This window comes from Protopterus annectens, chromosome 6.part0 (assembly GCF_019279795.1).
Source record: "Protopterus annectens isolate FY-2018-M chromosome 6.part0, PAN1.0, whole genome shotgun sequence".
Classification (NCBI taxonomy): Eukaryota; Metazoa; Chordata; order Ceratodontiformes; family Protopteridae; genus Protopterus; species Protopterus annectens.
The window spans coordinates 1,035,768,362-1,035,785,868 of NC_056737.1; the positions used below are offsets into that span (position 1 = coordinate 1,035,768,362).

General features: G+C 43.8%; 1 protein-coding gene across 1 annotated transcript in view; it reads right to left on the reverse strand.

The window, feature by feature from the left end:
• The window catches only part of ATG2B (autophagy related 2B), a 1,825,281-nt gene that overhangs the window by 597,829 nt on the left and 1,209,945 nt on the right, over positions 1–17,507 (reverse strand). The gene's annotated exons all lie outside the window — the stretch shown is intronic.

A 17,507-nucleotide genomic window follows, 5' to 3' on the forward strand; every position in this document is an offset into this window, starting at 1 on the left:
TCTATGATACATACCTGTCTCTCCAGCAGGTCCAATTTATATCACAGGTAAGGTTTAAATCTTTAGAATGGGTAATTCTGGTGCTGTCTGTTTTCCGGATATGCAGGAAGTCCATCACAGTGAGGTCTGACAATGTCTAGTATGTCAGGCACAGATTTCCCCTCAAAAGCCTGTAGTAAACAAAATACAAGGAAAGGAACATGAAGCAGTCTGCATAGAACATGTTACTTACTCCCTGTACTTTTTCAGTAAGGAACCTCGGTGGACGTTCCAGTTGATGGATGTGCCTGGTTAGGTACATACCAAAGGGGGCATTGTACTCAATGATAGGTGTGATGAATGCTGAATACAGTGGAACAATGACTTCTTGGACATAGATGTAATACCCTTGTTTGTAAGTTGCACAGCATTGAATGATTTCCTCACTACTGTGGACAGGTGATGTTCAAAGGCTAGTTTACTGTCTGTGTGTGTGTCCAAGTCCTTGACTACTGGGTCATTTCTTAGGGGGTGTGTTGTTGATATGACAGTTATCAGGGGTGGATGACTTCCCGAATGATACTATTATGCATTTCTTGGCATTTAGTTTTAGCCATGGCTCTGACACCAGTTTTTTTGTCTGTGTCACCCTTTCCTGGAGAACATTTGTGTCAGTGGGGGATTCTATGACCATTCCTAATTTGCTATCATCAGAAAATGTAGTCAGCCAGGGGCCACTGACATTGGCCTTGACTTCAGAGAAGTAAATGCCAAAAACAGTAGTCCCAGGACTGATGCTTGAGGGACAATGCTTGTGACTGCCCTCTTTGTAGAGGTTGACTCCACAATTCTATCTTCATGTGTCCTGTCTGCGAGCCAGCAGGCTATCCACCGGGTGCCATAAGGGTTTATACCTAACCTCTTGAGTTTGTCAACAATGTCCAAGTGGAGTACTGTGTCAAAGGTCTTGGCCAGGTCAAAGTAGGCAGTATGTACTATTCTGTCCTCATCTATTGCTTTGGTGACCATCTCAAAGAAGTCTAAAGTCAAAGTCAAAAGTAACTTTATTGTCTCATTTCATCTACACAAGTGTTGATTAAATGAGATTCCATGCAATCAGGTCATCATGGAACAGACAAAAATGAAACCACATACACAGAAAACATAATTTAAAACAACATATAATAATACTACCACCATCTTGTAAATCAACTCTACACAAGTATACAGCTACATATATTCCTAGAAACACACACTTGTTAAGATACTAAAAACACACATCTAGCAGTAAAGTTCAAGTAATAGTATTGCACATGAACCACATTATGGACGAACAAGCATATAGTAGTAGCAGATGAATTAAAAAAATTGCAGCTGGATTAGTAGTATAAATCATAATGGTTGGCGGGGCTTAATAAATAATAGATGAAATAATATCGCACAATGAATGGGAAGTCCCAACATCCTGAGCTATCAATGATCACACCTAATGTTGGAGTTAAGAAGTCTGATCACCTTCAGATAAAAACTGTCTTTGAATCTACCTGTCCTGTATTGAATACTGCGGTATCTTTTACCTGATGACAGGTTCATAAACAGACTGTTTGCAGAATGAGTTGCATCATTTAGTAATTTGGTGGCTCTCTTTAGGCTCCTCAATGTATAAAGATCCTGGACTGTGGGCAGACTAGTGCCAATTATCCTCTCGGCAACTCTCACCACTCTCTGCAGTGATTTCTTATCTGAAACCGAACAGCAAATTGGATGTTAGGATGCTTTCAACTGCTGCTCTGTAGAAGGTGGAAAGTGCTGACAATGGTAGTTTCACCTTTTTGATATTGGTGTGCTTTTTTAACTATGTGGCAGGTGTTCCCAAATCAAGCAAGATCATCAGAGATATGAACTCCAAGGAATGTGGTACTGCTTACCCTTTCTACCATCTCGCCATTGATCAGGAGTGGTGTATAGGCTGTTTGCCTCTTCCTGTAGTCTATGATGATATCTTTTGTTTTACTAACATTCAGGTCAAGGTTGTTTCTTGCACATCAGGCAGTCACAGTGTGTTAACCTCTTCTCTGTATGCACTCTTGTCCTCTCTCTTTATGAGACCCACTATTGTGGTGTCATCAGCTAACTTGATAATATGATTTGTACTGAAGTTTGCTGTGCAGTCATGGGTTAGGATAGTAAACAACAGTGGGCTGAGAACACAACCTTGAGGAACACCTGGTCTACCAGGTTGAGTAGGTATGACCTGCCCTTGACGAAACCAAATTGGGTTGGGTCCAGTGTCAGGAGGCTTCCTATGTCATTATTGATAATTTCCATGGCTTTGCATATGAGACTTGTGGGTCTGTAGATGTCCCACCTTTGTGCAGCGGGATGACTGCTGTTGTTCTCCATTCATGAAGCACAAAGCCTGTTTGGAGGCTACAGTTAAACAGCAATTCCAGAGGGCCTGAAAGGTCATGTTTCATGTTATTTAGACGGCATATTGGAATATTATCTGAGCCCATTGATGCAGTGTTCTTGGCCTTAGAGAGAGCATTAATACGCACCCGTTACCCATGATAGCAGGGTAAAGATATTTACTGAGGGGAGAGAGGGATAAAGTTAGAGCTGAATTTGTCTGCCAGTATGTTTGCTATATCTTCTGGTCAGTATAGGTGGCTCCATTAACAATGAGCTCTGCACACAATTGTGTATTGCTTTGAGGTTGCAGACACAGCTAAAGAATGCCTTCTGGCTGTCCTTGGCCTGGAATACCAAATTTGCCTCAAATTTGACTTTGGTAGACTTTATTTGTCCTCAGAATTGTTTGTTTACTTTTATGACAGTGCTTTTATTCTGCTGAGTCCTGCACTTCCTAATTTTAGCCGTGAATTTCATCCCTCTGTTATACAGCCTACTGATGTTGTGATCCCATCGTGGTGGCATGTTTTTTGGGTTAGTTCTGTACTTCTTCCTGGTGGGTACAGCTGCCTCTAAGCAGCTATTAACGTGCTTGTATAGGGTATATATGAACAGTTCTGCACAGACAGCAGTGTTCTCAGAGTCTATGAGGGCTTGAAATTTTGCCAGGTTATCACTTAATAGTAGGGAGCTAGCCTTAGAGTAGTTCTGAATATTCCAGGGTTAGTTGAGGTTTCAGGTTTTATTTTTACTTCAAAGGAGCCTATTTTGTGGTCTGATCTTACCAGAGAAGACATTAGACTAGGGAGTGTGCAGCACTCTCCCATATTAGTGAGGAACAAATTCAGTATGGGTCCACCCCTGGTTGGTGTACTGACAATCTGGTCCAGGGAGTTTGTGTTTACAAAATCCAGGAATCTGTGTCTTTATGTTTGGTGTCATATACGACTCCCAGTTAATAATGGGGGTAATTAAAGTTGCCCATAAATATGGCACTGGGCTAGATGGTGAGAGTTTCCAAAAGGTTTAATACATGTTATGGGTGTCCTGGGTCATACAGAGGGGACCTACAGCTTGCAAGGAAGTGGTATGGGATTTTGCCTATGGTGATTTGAATGTAGAGAAGCTGAAGTGCATTGCCTATTTGACCAGCCTTGCGGGATATTTACTTTTGATGTAAACTGAAACACCTCCACCTTTAATCCCTGTCTGTGTAGTAGCCGGTCTAAATGTGTGGAAGGCATTATAGCCTTGCACTGCCAGTGTGTTCTCTGGAGCTTTAAGCCATGTCTCAGTGACTGCATAGACTTCAGCATTCTCTAAGGTAAGGAGACCTTGTAGGAAGTGGAGTTTTTTGTTTAGATTCCTAGCACTGAGCAGTAATACCTTAAGATTTTCTTGATTTGGATTTGCTATGTCAGAAGTGCTAGATAGTAATCTAGCCTTTGACCACCATGTGTCTATAGTAGTGAGGAAATCATTCTATGTTGTGCAACTTATAAACAAAGGTATGATATCTAAGTCCATGGAAGTCAATGTTCCACTGTATTCAGCATTTATCAGGCCTATCGAGTGCAATGCCCCCTTTGGTATGTATCTAACCAGGCATATCCAACAACTGGAATGTCCATAGTGGTTCCTCACTAAAAGAATACAGGGCTTAAGTAAAATGTCCTATGCAGACCACCTCAAGGCTCTATCCCTGTATTCTGCCTCCTAAAGGCTTTTGAGGGGGGGGATATATGTCTGACATACAAGGCATTGTCAGACCCCACTCTGATGGACCTCTTGTATATCTGCAAAACAAACAGCACCAGAATTACCCATTCTAAAGACTTAAACCTTGCCTGTGATATAAATAGGACCTGCTAGAGAGAAGTATGTATCGCAGAGATTACCCACTCTCTGGAACAGGCTTCCTCATTCATGTGAAGCTGAGTTCCTCTCTAACCCAATTCAAGTGCAACCTGGACAACTGGATGGGGAACAGAAAATTCATCCCTGATTTGGCACCTATGTCTCTAATGGACAAAGGCAACTTGTAAATGGGTCACCTCCCAGGCCTAGCTTGCAAATGTTTCATTTCTCAAGCCCCTGCTTACACTTATCAAGGGTATCAGAACTTGTCAGAGATTTGGGATGTATGGATAGGCTTAAAAAGGCCCTTGTGGCTGTTAGCCTAGTAAACACCTATGAACCTATAAGAAGTACTTTCAGTTTGACATTGCCTAAAAAAGGCACTATGGGGGAGGACAATGTTTTAGGTAATATTCAAAAGCCTAGAGGAGGAGAGGTGCAGACCATCCCTGGCAAAGCAGCGTGGTCTGTTGACTATCTCCTTCCATGTTGACAAATATTGCACCCCCTTAGAATGACACCAGAAACAAAGCCAATTATTAAAGTCAGTCATGTTTTGTTCATATTGTGGCATCATCCTTGAAGGTAAAATGGTTGGCTCATAACCAGCCTGAGACACATATTCCAAGCGCTCCATGACGAATCTCTTCATATAGTCTAGAGAGGTACGTTTCAGGTCATTTGCACCTACATGGACTACGATGAGTCATACTGGTACTTGTGGTCCAATGACCTGAGTCCGTGCATAATGTGGTGTATCATGACTCTGATAAAGAAACTGACTGCGACTTTCTCAGCCTGGTGAGAGGAACATCAGTGTGTCTCACAATGGAGTGTCCACTGATCAGAAAGTTGGGTTGTGTGGTGACTTGCCTTATGGACTTATAAGTAGAGCTTCCATGAGATGTAGTTGTATGTGCTGATGTTGGTGTTGTTTTGAAAGAGTGCATTTGGGGCTGCTGAGGATATTTGTTATGTGTACTTCATCTAGAAGGTCTGTGGGGTTTAGGAAGGCTACATTTAAGTGCCTCAGCATATATGGACTTAAGTGTCTGCTTTGAATTGTATATGATTGGTGCTGTGCAGCACGTGTATTACTGACAACCTGATTAACATTAGGAGTGCTTTTATGTGAGAGCATTGCCTTCAGTGATATTGTGTAAATACATCTCTCACATATCATACCCATTTTTTTCAAACACCTTTACTGAATTATCACTTGTGACATAGGCAAATTTAAATTCTTATAAAAATAAAAAAAAGTTATGTTCTTACCATAACGTTCCATGTGAGTTGTTCATCTCGCCTTTGTTCTTACATGTGGGTACAGAGCCGATCCATCGGATACGAGCTGGCCGCTTTCCAAGCTCAAGATCTCTGAGTAGCTCGAGGCACAGTCCCTATCCCATGATGCTCTCTGACTAACCTCAGATCTAGTTTGCTGAACCCAGCAAGAAAAAATATCACTAAACATACTAATATGCCAAACATATACACATGTATACATATATTTACAATTTGCCAAGAAATACTCTGGCTGGAGTAAAGGAAACTAGTTAGACCAACCAGACCACCAGTCATACCTGTTTCTTCAAGAACCTGGAGGGGGAAGGTGAGAGGGAGTGTAAGAACAAAGGTGAGATGAACAACTCGCATGGAACGTTATGGTAAGAACATAACTTCTTTATGTGAAGTTGTTCAATCTCGCCTTTTGTTCTTACACGTGGGTAGCATCCAAAGCACCCTAATCCTGGGTGGCTCATGGGAGTACATTCCTGAGAACAGTGGAACCAAAGGAAGCCCTGTTCCTGGAGGCCCAGTCCACTTTGTAATGAGTGATAAATGTATGAGGTTTGGACCAAGTAGCAGCTGCACAAACAGTGTCCAAAGGACAAACGGGCTGCATGAGCCAGAGATGTAGACACAGCCCTGGTGGAATGCACTTTCACACTATGCTCCAAAGGTTGGTTGGCTGATGAATATATATATTTTATGCAATCAGATAACCACTTAGACAATGTAACTTTAGCTACAGGCAGCCCCTTTTTATTGTCCGCATGAGAAACAAAGAGTTGTTCCGATTTCCTAAACTCCTTTGTCTTGTCCAAATAAAACCTCAATTGTTTGTGAACATCAAGTTTATGAAACATATATTCTAATTTATTTGAATGGTGTCTGAAAAAGGTAGCTCACTAGACTGGTTCAAACTGACCTCGGAGCAGACCTTAGGAAGAAAGGTGGGATTTGTCCTGAGACACACTCTGTTGGGATGAAAAAACAGATATGGAGGCCTGATAGAAAGAACTTATAGTTCCGAAACTCTACGAGCTGAGGTAATAGCCACCAAGAATATTGTTTTCCAAGAAATGAACTTCAAGGGACAAGAAAATGCAGGGTCAAAGGGGGGAAGCATAAGCTGAGATAGTATTACATTTAAATTCCAGGGGGCAACTGGTTGTCTGATAGGTGGCCTAAGGTGATGAGTCCCTTTCAGAAAGGCTTTACATAATCTGTGAGAGATAAGATTAGACCCTTCAAATCTCAGGTGAAAATTGGATATTGCAGCCAATTAAACTCTTACAATGGCTGCTGCTGCACCTTTGTGAAAAAGCATAGTCAGAAACTCCAGAACACTATCAATAGGAGAGATATAGGGATCAATATCATGTTGACAGACCCAATAAACAAAACGTTTCCATTTGCTGTTATATAGTTTTCTGGTGGAGACTTTATGAGAGGAGACCAGAATATGTTGCACCGCGGAAGACAAATTATATGACCTGGCTAGGTTGGGAAGTGGAGCAGCCAAGCTGTCAGTTTGAGGGACTGTAGAGATGGGTGAAGAACTCCTGATGAGTGAGTCAGAAGGTCTGGCACTGGGTCCAGAAACCAAGGTTCTTCCAGTTGATATTGATAAAGGAAGGGGAACCATATCTGCAGAGGCCAAAAGGGGGCTATCAGAATAACAGTCCTTCCCAAGCTTTTTGCTTTCTGTAAAAATCTGGGGATCAGCGGGGTTGGAGGAAAGGCATAAAGGAGACCTGAGGGTCAATCGTGCACGAGTGAATCCCTTGGGCTGTCTCCCGAAGGAGGATTCAGGGCAAAGTAGCTTCTGCATTTGGCATTTAGCGGGGATGCAAAAAGGTTGCAGCAAGGGTGGCCCCATCTGCGGAAAATAATTTCTGCCACTTCTTCTTTGAGGGACCACTCATGGAGCAACAGAACTGCTCTGCTCAGTTTCTCCGCTATCACGTTGGATTTCCATGGGATGTGCATTGCTATCAGAAAGCACCCGGTGGATACAGCTCACTGCCAAATTCTCAAGGCTTCTCGGCATAAGGGGTAAGACTTGGTTCCCCCCTGTTTGTTGATGTACCAGACCACCGACATGTTGTCCGTCTGGATTGCAATCGTGTCCCGAAGCAGAGAGTTGTGGAAATGCTGCAACACTAAAAGCACCGCTCTCAATTCCAGGACACTGATGTGCAAATGAGATTCCATCTCTGACCAGGTACCTTGGGCAGTTCTTCCCTGAAAAAGCCCCCCCCCCAACCCTATTAGTGAAGCGTCCGTGGTCACCATGGCTACGGGAGGGGGAAGTACAAATGGTCGACCTATTGTCACCTGGTGACTGTTCAGCCACCAGAGAAGGTCCTTCTTGCAACAGTCTGTCAGCAGGATCTTGAAAGACAATGGGAGCTGTTGATAAGACCACTGGGTGAAAAGCAACCATTGGAGTATTCGCATGTGCATCTATCCCAGAGGAACTGCTATGAGGGTAGCTGCCATGATGCCAGCAAGCGGGACACCTGATTTCGTAGAGAGAGAACTCTTTCTTGAGGTAATCTGACCAATGCGGTGGTGGTGTTTAGATCTGCTCCGATAAAGGAGATATGCTGCGATGGTAATAAGGCAGAGTTTTCAAAATTTATGGTTATTCCTAACCGAGAACAGAGATTGATCGTATGATCCCGGGAAAGAATGAGTTGATGCCTGGTGATACAGTTTGTCTTGGGGGAAGTGATGAACTTATTGGGCCTCCGAGGGACTGGTTCCATGGAATCAGGGGAATCCCAAGCCCTACGAGCAACCAGATCCATCAGTTCGTCGAAAGGCGGAGTAACCCAGGAGGTGGAAGGTTGAGACCCAAAGACCTTCAGGAGCAACGACTCATCCTCAGTAGGGGTAACGGACTGCCAGTCACCCCTCTGTTTCAGTATTTCCAGGATGTTTGCAAAGGAGACATCCTTTGAGGGGGACCGCAGGGACCCTTCTGATTCCTCTAAGTCGGTGTCTGATGTCAAGGATTCCTGAGGGGAATCCAAATGCCTCCTCTTGCAAACTCTCTTTCTGGGGACCTCATCAGTGGGAGTGTCTGGTGTAGTCTCAGTAGAGCAGAGTTCACCCAAATGGGTTACCTGAGGCTCTGGGTCTCGACGCTTAGTAGGAACCTGCGATATAGAGGCAGAAAGCAGTATTTTAGGGGAGGAAGATGAAAGACCTGAGGAAGTGAGAGTCTTGGCAGACATTACCCTCCTCATGGCATCGAAGGCACTGGAGTCTCGACCCAAGGACCACACCTGTTCCGAGGAAGAAGGCAGCATCCTCGGTGCCAAGACCAAGGGCTCCAAACCTGAGCTCATCTGCGCCGAGGCCTCGAGAGGAAGGGTCGGAACTGACACGTCGGTTCGACTCCTCCCCCCTCGGCTCCGAGACTCTTCGAACGGCACCAAAGTGATCAGGGTCAACGGAGCTGAAGTCACTGGGACAGGACTCGGCTCCGCGGGTTCCACAACCATCAGATCTTCCACCTCCGAAGGCCTAGGTAAGCTCGGAGGATGAGGAGTAGTCACAGGCAAAGGGACAGTAGTAGGAATCGAACCCAGATGGGATGAAACCAAAAGTAATTTGGCCAATGCTGGGTTTTCTAAAAGCCTCTGCACCACATGATCCACATCGACGTCTGAAAGGGTCCTAGAAGAACGGGCCAAAGGGACCGAAGAAGCCACAGATCTAAGTATTGGAGACTTCAACACCTCTGACACCGGCTCCAGCTCAGAGGGTTGGCTCCGAAACATTGGTTCGGTGCACGGCTCGATGACTTAGGAACCGGCGACCGCACCTTAACAGAGGTGCTCAGAACTGAGGGCCTGGGTTTTGAGAACACCCTTGAAGACTTCAACCCTTTCGAAGACTTGGAGGTCTGGTCAGACTTATTCAAGGCTTCCTGAAATTCAGGTTTCAACAGTTCTCTATCAAGTAGCTTTCCTCTTCTTTCAAGTAATACTCTGCAACTAAAAGAGTGGCAGATAGAACAATCCTCCTGTAAGTGCACAGGTCCTAGACAATATACACAGGACACATGATTGTCCGTAATAGACATTTTCTGCCCACAGTCACACACCTTGAAACCTGACTTCTATTTCTCTTTTTGGTCAGACATATTAAGCAGCACACAATTATCAGATCCCTGATAATACGAAACAAAAAGGTACTATAAGGAGTTCAAAACTGTTGAACTTTCTACTTATCTAAACATTTATAGCCAAAAGCACACTATCTAAAGACTAAGTATAAGGGATACAGTTATCTAAATATTTATAGCAAAAAGCACACTATCTAAAGGCTAAGTATAAGGGATCTGGAAATCAAGTTGACAGAGCCCTGTTCAGCTACATGAGTGAAGCACAGACGTGCCTAAAAGAAAAAGAGGGCAAGGCCCAAGAGCAACCGCTCCAACAACACAAACACAGCTAAAATCCACACAAAAAGAGGGACACAGCCCTAAAAAAATAACAGGAACAGATTATCTACCAATTAGAATATTAACTCCATGAAAAATATCAGTACAAATTATCCAAAGACAGAAAAAATAATAATGCTGGCCCGAGCTCTCTGGAGAACTTGGGATCTGTTGCAGTGGCAAACTAGATCTGGGGTTAAGTCAGAGAGCATCATGGGATAGGCACTGTGCCTCGAGCTACTCAGAGATCTTGAGCTTGGAAAGCGATCGGCTCCGTAGCCACGTGTAAGAACAAACGGCGAGATTGAACAACTTCTCATTCACACTTTAATTAACATAAACGTTTTACTTCACAAACATTGCTATATGTCATATAACCTAAGCAATATTACATAAATTCCTGTCTTTTTTTTAAAACAAGAAACATCTTTATTATCCCATCACTTACATCGAGAATCATACATTTATACAAATGAAAACAAACCACACTGACACAATTCTAGATGCATTTTACATCACAATCCATACTGACACACTCCCAGTTGCAAACATTATACATCACTTATAAGCTACCTAATCTTTTTCAGTCAAACATTGCATAGTTCATTAAAGTCCTGCCGCCTTTTAAACCGCATTCCTCCCTTGTATGTATTGTTCTCACAATTCCCATTTTTTCCTGTGTAGCTTACTCCCACCCTTTTCTTCTTCTTCTTCTTCTTCTTCTTCTCCTTTCGGCTTTTCCCGGTTAGGGGTCGCCACAGCGGATCACCTTGTCCGCACATTGATTGGCAGTGGAGTTTTACAGTGTCGAGTTGCCAGCCCGGCGCCCAACCTTCCACAGAAGGCACACTCACACGCACACCTAGGGCCAATTTAGAGTGTCCAATCCACCTACAGCATGTCTTTGGGATGTGGGAGGAAACCGGAGCACCCGGAGGAAACCCACGCGACCACAGGGAGGACATGCAGACTCCGCACAGAAGGCACCCCAGCCGAGGATCGAACCGGAGAACCTCTTGCTGTGAGGCGGCAATGCTAACCACTGCACCACCGTGGCCGCCCTTACTCCCACCCTTTTCTAAAGATCTCAATTCTAGTAATTTTATCTCTGTTACTATACTCACTACTTCTATTATAGTTGGTTTAGATTATGATTTCCATTTTCTAGTATCTGCTTTTTGGCAGCCACCATTATTAGACACAGCAAGGCTTTACCATACCTACGCAATTCCAATTCTGTATCAAAGTGCAAAAAAACGATCGCCTTCATCAGACCAATCTGCCCACCCAGCATCTCCGACAATGCATCCTGCAGGGAATCCTTACAGTCTGCCACTTCACCACACTCCCAGAAAATATGTCCTCAGTTACCTCTTTTTTCCCCAGTCACACCTCCAACATTTGCTGTCTGCCTGAGAAAAAATTCTCTGAAGTCTACTTGGGGTATAAAAATATCTATGTAAACATTTCCAGGGAAAAATCCTAAATCTTCTACATTTTGTTGCTTATTTGGGAGACATACATATATCCTCCCATTGTTTCTTTGTGAATTGCTTATCCAATCTCTGTTCCCGATCCTTTCCAACCTCATTTGATTGATTCTTATAGTTATCATGCAATATTTCATGTGTTCTACTAATTATTCCTTTTTTAGTGGCAGCTTCTGTTCTAGATTCTATTAAAAACTCTACCAGTGCAGGTCTTTCAATTAGGACCCCCCCCCCCCTATTTCTTCATCTTTGCCTATACTCATAGTTTCATAGTATAGTACTAGGCTATCTGCCCTGGGGCATTTGTAAGCCTAGCCATAGTGATGTGGCTTTTGCCACCCCATGAAATGGTAAAAAATGTACAGAATAAAATTAGAATACTGTGCCTCATTATAGTAGTGACACAATGAAGGTCCCCTTATATAATAGAATTAGTTTACTGTGCCCCTGTCTAGCAGTGACACAGATGTGAGCCCTGGGGTAAACTTACGATCTCCCATCCACTCTTCAAGATTTCTCTTGAAGACAGTCAGTGAGGGGCTCTACCTAATACGAACTGGGATCTTGTTCCAAAGCATGGGAAGCCTCTGGGTTATGAATCTATCCCTCCAGCATGTCCTATTCATACTTGTGCCGAGGTTTAAGTCTTTAGCTCTCGTGGTCCTGATGGATTTGTATTTTTGAGGTGGAGCATGTCCATCAGATCCTGATTGGACATGGCCTTGTACGTCAGGCAGAGATCACCTCTGAGCAGGCGGTATGCTACTGAATAGAGCTGAAGTTTCTTTAGTCTGGCAGAATAAGACATATGTTGGAGACCCTTGATCCTCTTGGTGAGGTACTTTTGTGGTCTCTCCAGCTGTTGCAAATGCCAGGTGAGGTACATACCAAATGGGGCATTGTACTCAATCATGGGTCTGATGAGGGAGGAGTAAAGGGGTACAATGACATCCCTGAATCTGGATGTGAATCCCTTCATGATGAGGTGTGCAAGGTAGAATGTTTTTCTAACCACTTTGACAATGTGGGTGTCAAATGAGAGGTCGATGTCGACTTGGGTCCCTAGGTCTCTGATTACTTTTTCCGTACTCAGTGGGTTGCTGTCTATGTGATAATTTGTGGGTACTTTGTTTTTCCCAAAGGGGATGACTATACATTTTTTGGCATTTAGTTTAAGGCCGTGACTCCGGCACCAGTTGTCCGTTTCTGTGAGGCCTTTTTGTAGGATGTATGTATCCGCTGGTGTATCGACTATGGCGCCTAGTTTGCAGTCATCTGCGAACTTTGTCAGCCACAGCCCTCCCATGTTTGCTTTAACATCTGAGAAATAAATGCCGAACAAGAGGGGCCCCAGGACAGATCCCTGTAGGACACCACTTGTGACTGGCTTTGAGTCTGACATTGCTCCAGCGATTTTAACTTTATGGGTTCTGTCCTTTAGCCAGTTTGCAACCCATCTAGTGACATAAGGGTTTACGTTTAAGCTGCTGAGCTTATCTATGATGCCTGAGTGGGGTATTGTGTCAAAGGCCTTAGCCAAGTCCAGGTAGGCTGTATGGACTGCTTTGCCCTCATCAATGGCTCTAGTGACTGTTTCGAAAAAGTCAACCAGGTTCAAAAGGCAGGATCTGCCCTTTACAAAGCCAAACTGGGTGGGGTCAAGTGTCTGTAGGTCCCCTATGTCTCTGTTTATGAGTTCCATAATGATTCTTTCCATAGCTTTGCAGACCAGGCTGGTTAAGCTTATGGGGCGGTAGTTCCCAGGGTCTGTAGAGGTACTCCCTTTGTGGAGTGGGACCACTGTTGCTGTACGCCAGTGTTCAGGTACATATCCTGAAGTAAGGCTAAGGTTAAATAGCATTTTTATGTGTGGGTTTAGCTCCTCTTGGAGTTCACGTAACACGCAACCCGGGATACCGTCAGGTCCCATTGATGCTGTGTTTTAAGCTTTGTTTTGGGCGGTTCTCACTTGGACATCTGAGATGACAGGGAGATTACATTCAGCTGGGATAAGTATTTCTTCTTTTGGGGGTGAGGAGGGAGAAATTTGCACTGAACCTGTCAGCCAGAATGTTGGCAATATCTGTGGGTTCAGTGTATTTTTTGTTGTTGTGAACTAACTCTGAGCATATCTGAGGGTTTCCGCCCAGGTTTCTAACATAGCTGAAGAAGGCTTTGTGGTTATCTTTAGTGTCCTTTGTGATTTTTCTCTCAAAGTTGGCCTTGGATGTTTTTATGAGAGAATGTAGTTTTCTGCTAATGTTGATCAGAGATGTCTTCCCTTCATGGGATTTTGCTCTGACGTGCAGTAGCTTCCTTCTTTTGTTATACAATTTGTTAATGGCTGAGGTCCACCAGACAGGACGCTTGCCTTTGGTGGAGAGGGACTTGGATTTATTTGGGATTGCATGATCCATGCATTCTTGGAGATGTCCATAGAAAATATTTGTGAAGGATTCGGCATTGTGGGATGTGGTATCCACTGGCACAGTGGGCTTAAAGGATACCATCTCAATCTTAAGAAGAGTGAAGTCTGCTTTTGAGAAGTTTTTCACTGTGGTCTTTTGTACTGGGGGTGGAGGTGGGATATGTATATCCAGGGCGATTAGTTTGTGGTCAGATCTCACTAGTGAGGAGTATACTTCCGGTGTGGAGCATTTTGTCCCCATGTTTGTGATGATCAGGTCTAGTATATTATCTCCCCTAGTGGGAGAGGTGACTAGTTCTTCCAGTGCATTTGACTTTATGAATTCCAGGAACCTTTGGGCTAGGGTATTAGGGCTAGAATAATGTACCCAATCTATGTTTGGGTAGTTGAAGTCTCCCAGTATGATGGTATTTTGTGATACATTCATATCCTCCAATGTCTTCAGGAAGGCTGAGTGGGGTTCCTGAAATTGGGAGGGTGGTCTGTAACATGCTACCAGTTGTATAGCAGTTTTGCCTATGGTTAGTTGCACCTGTATGGTCTCTGATGCTTCATGTGTTGCTACTAACCTGGAGGTGTGGGTGTCCTTGATGAATATGGACACTCCCCCTCCCTTTGTGGTTCGGCCCAGGTTTTGGGGCCGAAAAGCATGATACGAGGTATAGCCTGGTAGCGCTGGGGTGCTCTCAGGAGCCTTGAACCAGGTTTCAGTTACTGCACAGACGTCGATGTACTCCATGCTAAGGAGTGCATCGAGTGCCTGCATCTTGAGATTTAGACTTCTGGCGTTGAGCAGCATTACCCTTAGTTTTTTTTCCATTTTTGTTTTCTAAGGAGGTGGGTTTGTCTTTTGAGCCTTGCCTAAAAAAGGCACTATGGGGGTGTCAAGAGCCTTAGCCAACATCTGGAAGCCCAGTGGTGACAGGTGTAAGCCATCCCTTGCGAAGCAGCGTGGCTTGTCCAACATGTCATCCCAGGCAGACAGACATTGGATCCCCTTAGAATGACACCAGTACTTGAGCCAATTATTAAAGCTGATCATCTTGTCTTTGTATTGTGGTATCATTCTTGGTGAGGGCAAGATGCTGCTCAGGGTCAGGGTCATACCAGCCTGGGCTACATAATCGGAGAGCTCCTCTATGTCTCTTTTCATGTAGTCCAGGGAGGTACGTCTCAGGTCATTCACGCCAGCATGGACAATGACGGAGTCATATTTGTACTTGCCTTGGAGTGACTTGAGTGCGTGTGTTATGTGGCGGATCCTAGCTCCTGACAGACAGCTCACAGTCACCCTCTCCTTGTTCAGCCTGGTCAGCGGGACATCAGTGTGTCTGATATAGAGTCACCTATTACTAGTGTATCAGGCATGGTGTTTTGCCTAAAGGGCTGTGATTGGTTGACACACTGATTTATTGAAGTATGTGTTGCATGTGTTTTGTTCTGAGGTGGTGGATTTTTGGATGTCTGCTTTGGGAGCCTCTGTTGTTTTGGTAAGTTTTTTATTAGAGCCTCCGGGTATGTCTTTGTGTTTTTATGTGTTTGGTTTGCAGTTGTGGTAGGTCTATGTGGGACTGGGATTGTTGTGTGTGTGGTTACCATCTCCTCCTGTCTGGTCATGCCAGCCCTGAGTTGAGAGAGTTCAGCCTCGAGTTTGGCTATATAGTTGCATCTCTCACATGTATTTGTGTTTGTTGGGAGGAGGAGAGGGTTGTCTGTGTACATGAGACAATTGTAGCATTGTCTCAAGATACCCAGATTGACCAGCTGAACTGGAGAGGACGCCAGTAATCTACCACTCGACATGCTAGAACAGTATAAGGGAGTGCTGTACCTTTAATGGAAGTGGATATTCACAGGGGTGGTAGGTAGATGTAGTGCTTTACTTAGTACGAGAGTGCTTACTTAGTAGAGAAGTATTGAGAACAAGTGCTAGGCTTATAATATAGTGAGCAGTCTGATTATACTAAGAGTAGAGCTTCCTTAAGGGAAAATTTGAAGAGCAGACTTGGCGGAGACAGAAGAAGTTTAACCTTGTTTAACCGGCGCTACGCTATGCGCACAGCGATGCAAAGCCGTGCAAACGCGGATTTTAAACAGGGTACTACAAAAGAGCTACAAATGGTCCAAAACAACCAATTACTACAGCTTCTTGTGCTGAGGTCACTTCCTACAGGGACAGGTAGGCTGCTCAAGGCTCCCCACTCCCACTGGTGAGCAAAGAAACTTCCTTCTATCCAAGTAAGTTAACGGACAACACAGGAACTACACCACAGCCCAGAATACAGCAATGCCTGTAAACTGGTCTAAACTAGTCGAGGAGAGGTGGGAAAACAAGGATAATTTTTTTTTGTTTTTTTGATAGAAACACACACAAAATGCAGAAACAGTGATAAATCAGTTACACAAGCTAGCACACTTTAGTGGGCAGCCTCAACAGTTAAATTAAACAAACAAACAAACAAACTTTAGATCAAATTCGACTAAAAAGTAACTTTAAGTGCAGATTTTAAAATAATGCAGCAAACAGTTAAAAAACAGTTCAAGCTAGTTCAGGGTAAGCTACAGAAGCTATTCCACGTGAAAAAAAAGCAAAGATACTTAAATCCAGAAAGTAGTCGCTTTTCTGAGTTCTCTGTAGCTAAGACCACTCTGCAGGACCACAAGGAGCTTGTCTGAGCAGTATAGCCAAAAAAAAAACGCCCAGAGGCGGATTTTAAACAGGGAACTACAAAAGAGCTAGAAATGGTCCAAAACAACCAATTACTACAGCTTCTTGTGCTGAGGTCACTTCCTACAGGGACAGGTACGCTGCTCAAGGCTCCCCACTCCCACTGGTGAGCAAAGAAACTTCCTTCTATTCAAGTAAGGTAATGGACAACACAGGAACTACACCACAGCCCAGAATACAGCAATGCCTGTAAACTGGTCTAAACTAGTCGAGGAGAGGCGGGAAAGCAAGGATTATTTTTTTGTTTTTTGATAGAAACACACAGAAAATGCAGAAACAGTGATAAATCAGTTACACAGGCTAGCACACTTTAGTGGGCAGCCTCAACAGTTAAATTAAACAAACAAACAAACAAACTTTCGATCAAACTCGACTAAAAAGTAACTTTAAGTGCAGATTTTAAAATAATGCAGCAAACAGTTAAAAAAACAGTTCAAGCTAGTTCAGGGTAAGCTACAGAAGCTATTCCAAGTGAAAAAAAGCAAAGATACTTAAATCCAGAAAGTAGTCGCTTTTCTGAGTTCTCTGTAGCTAAGACCACTCTGCAGGACCACGAGGAGCTTGTCTGAGCAGCCCTGATAGGGAAGGCAGTCTCTAACCTGCAGTCCAAATAAATTCTTGGTGTTTTCCCATTCTATCATCTTTCCCTCTCTAGTTATTTGCTCCCAGTACCTTGGTTCCTTTGCAAGTTTTCTCCAATAAATTCCGGCCCCCTCTTGCCTAGTGTCTCTAGCCCTAATTGTAGTCATCCCTATCAGCAGATTCTCCTTTCTCTATTCCTGTGTTGGTTTACTTCTTAGAATATTTTCTCCTACTTTATGGATATAATATTCTGCATGATTACTGTAATTCTCCTTAAAGGCCTGCATC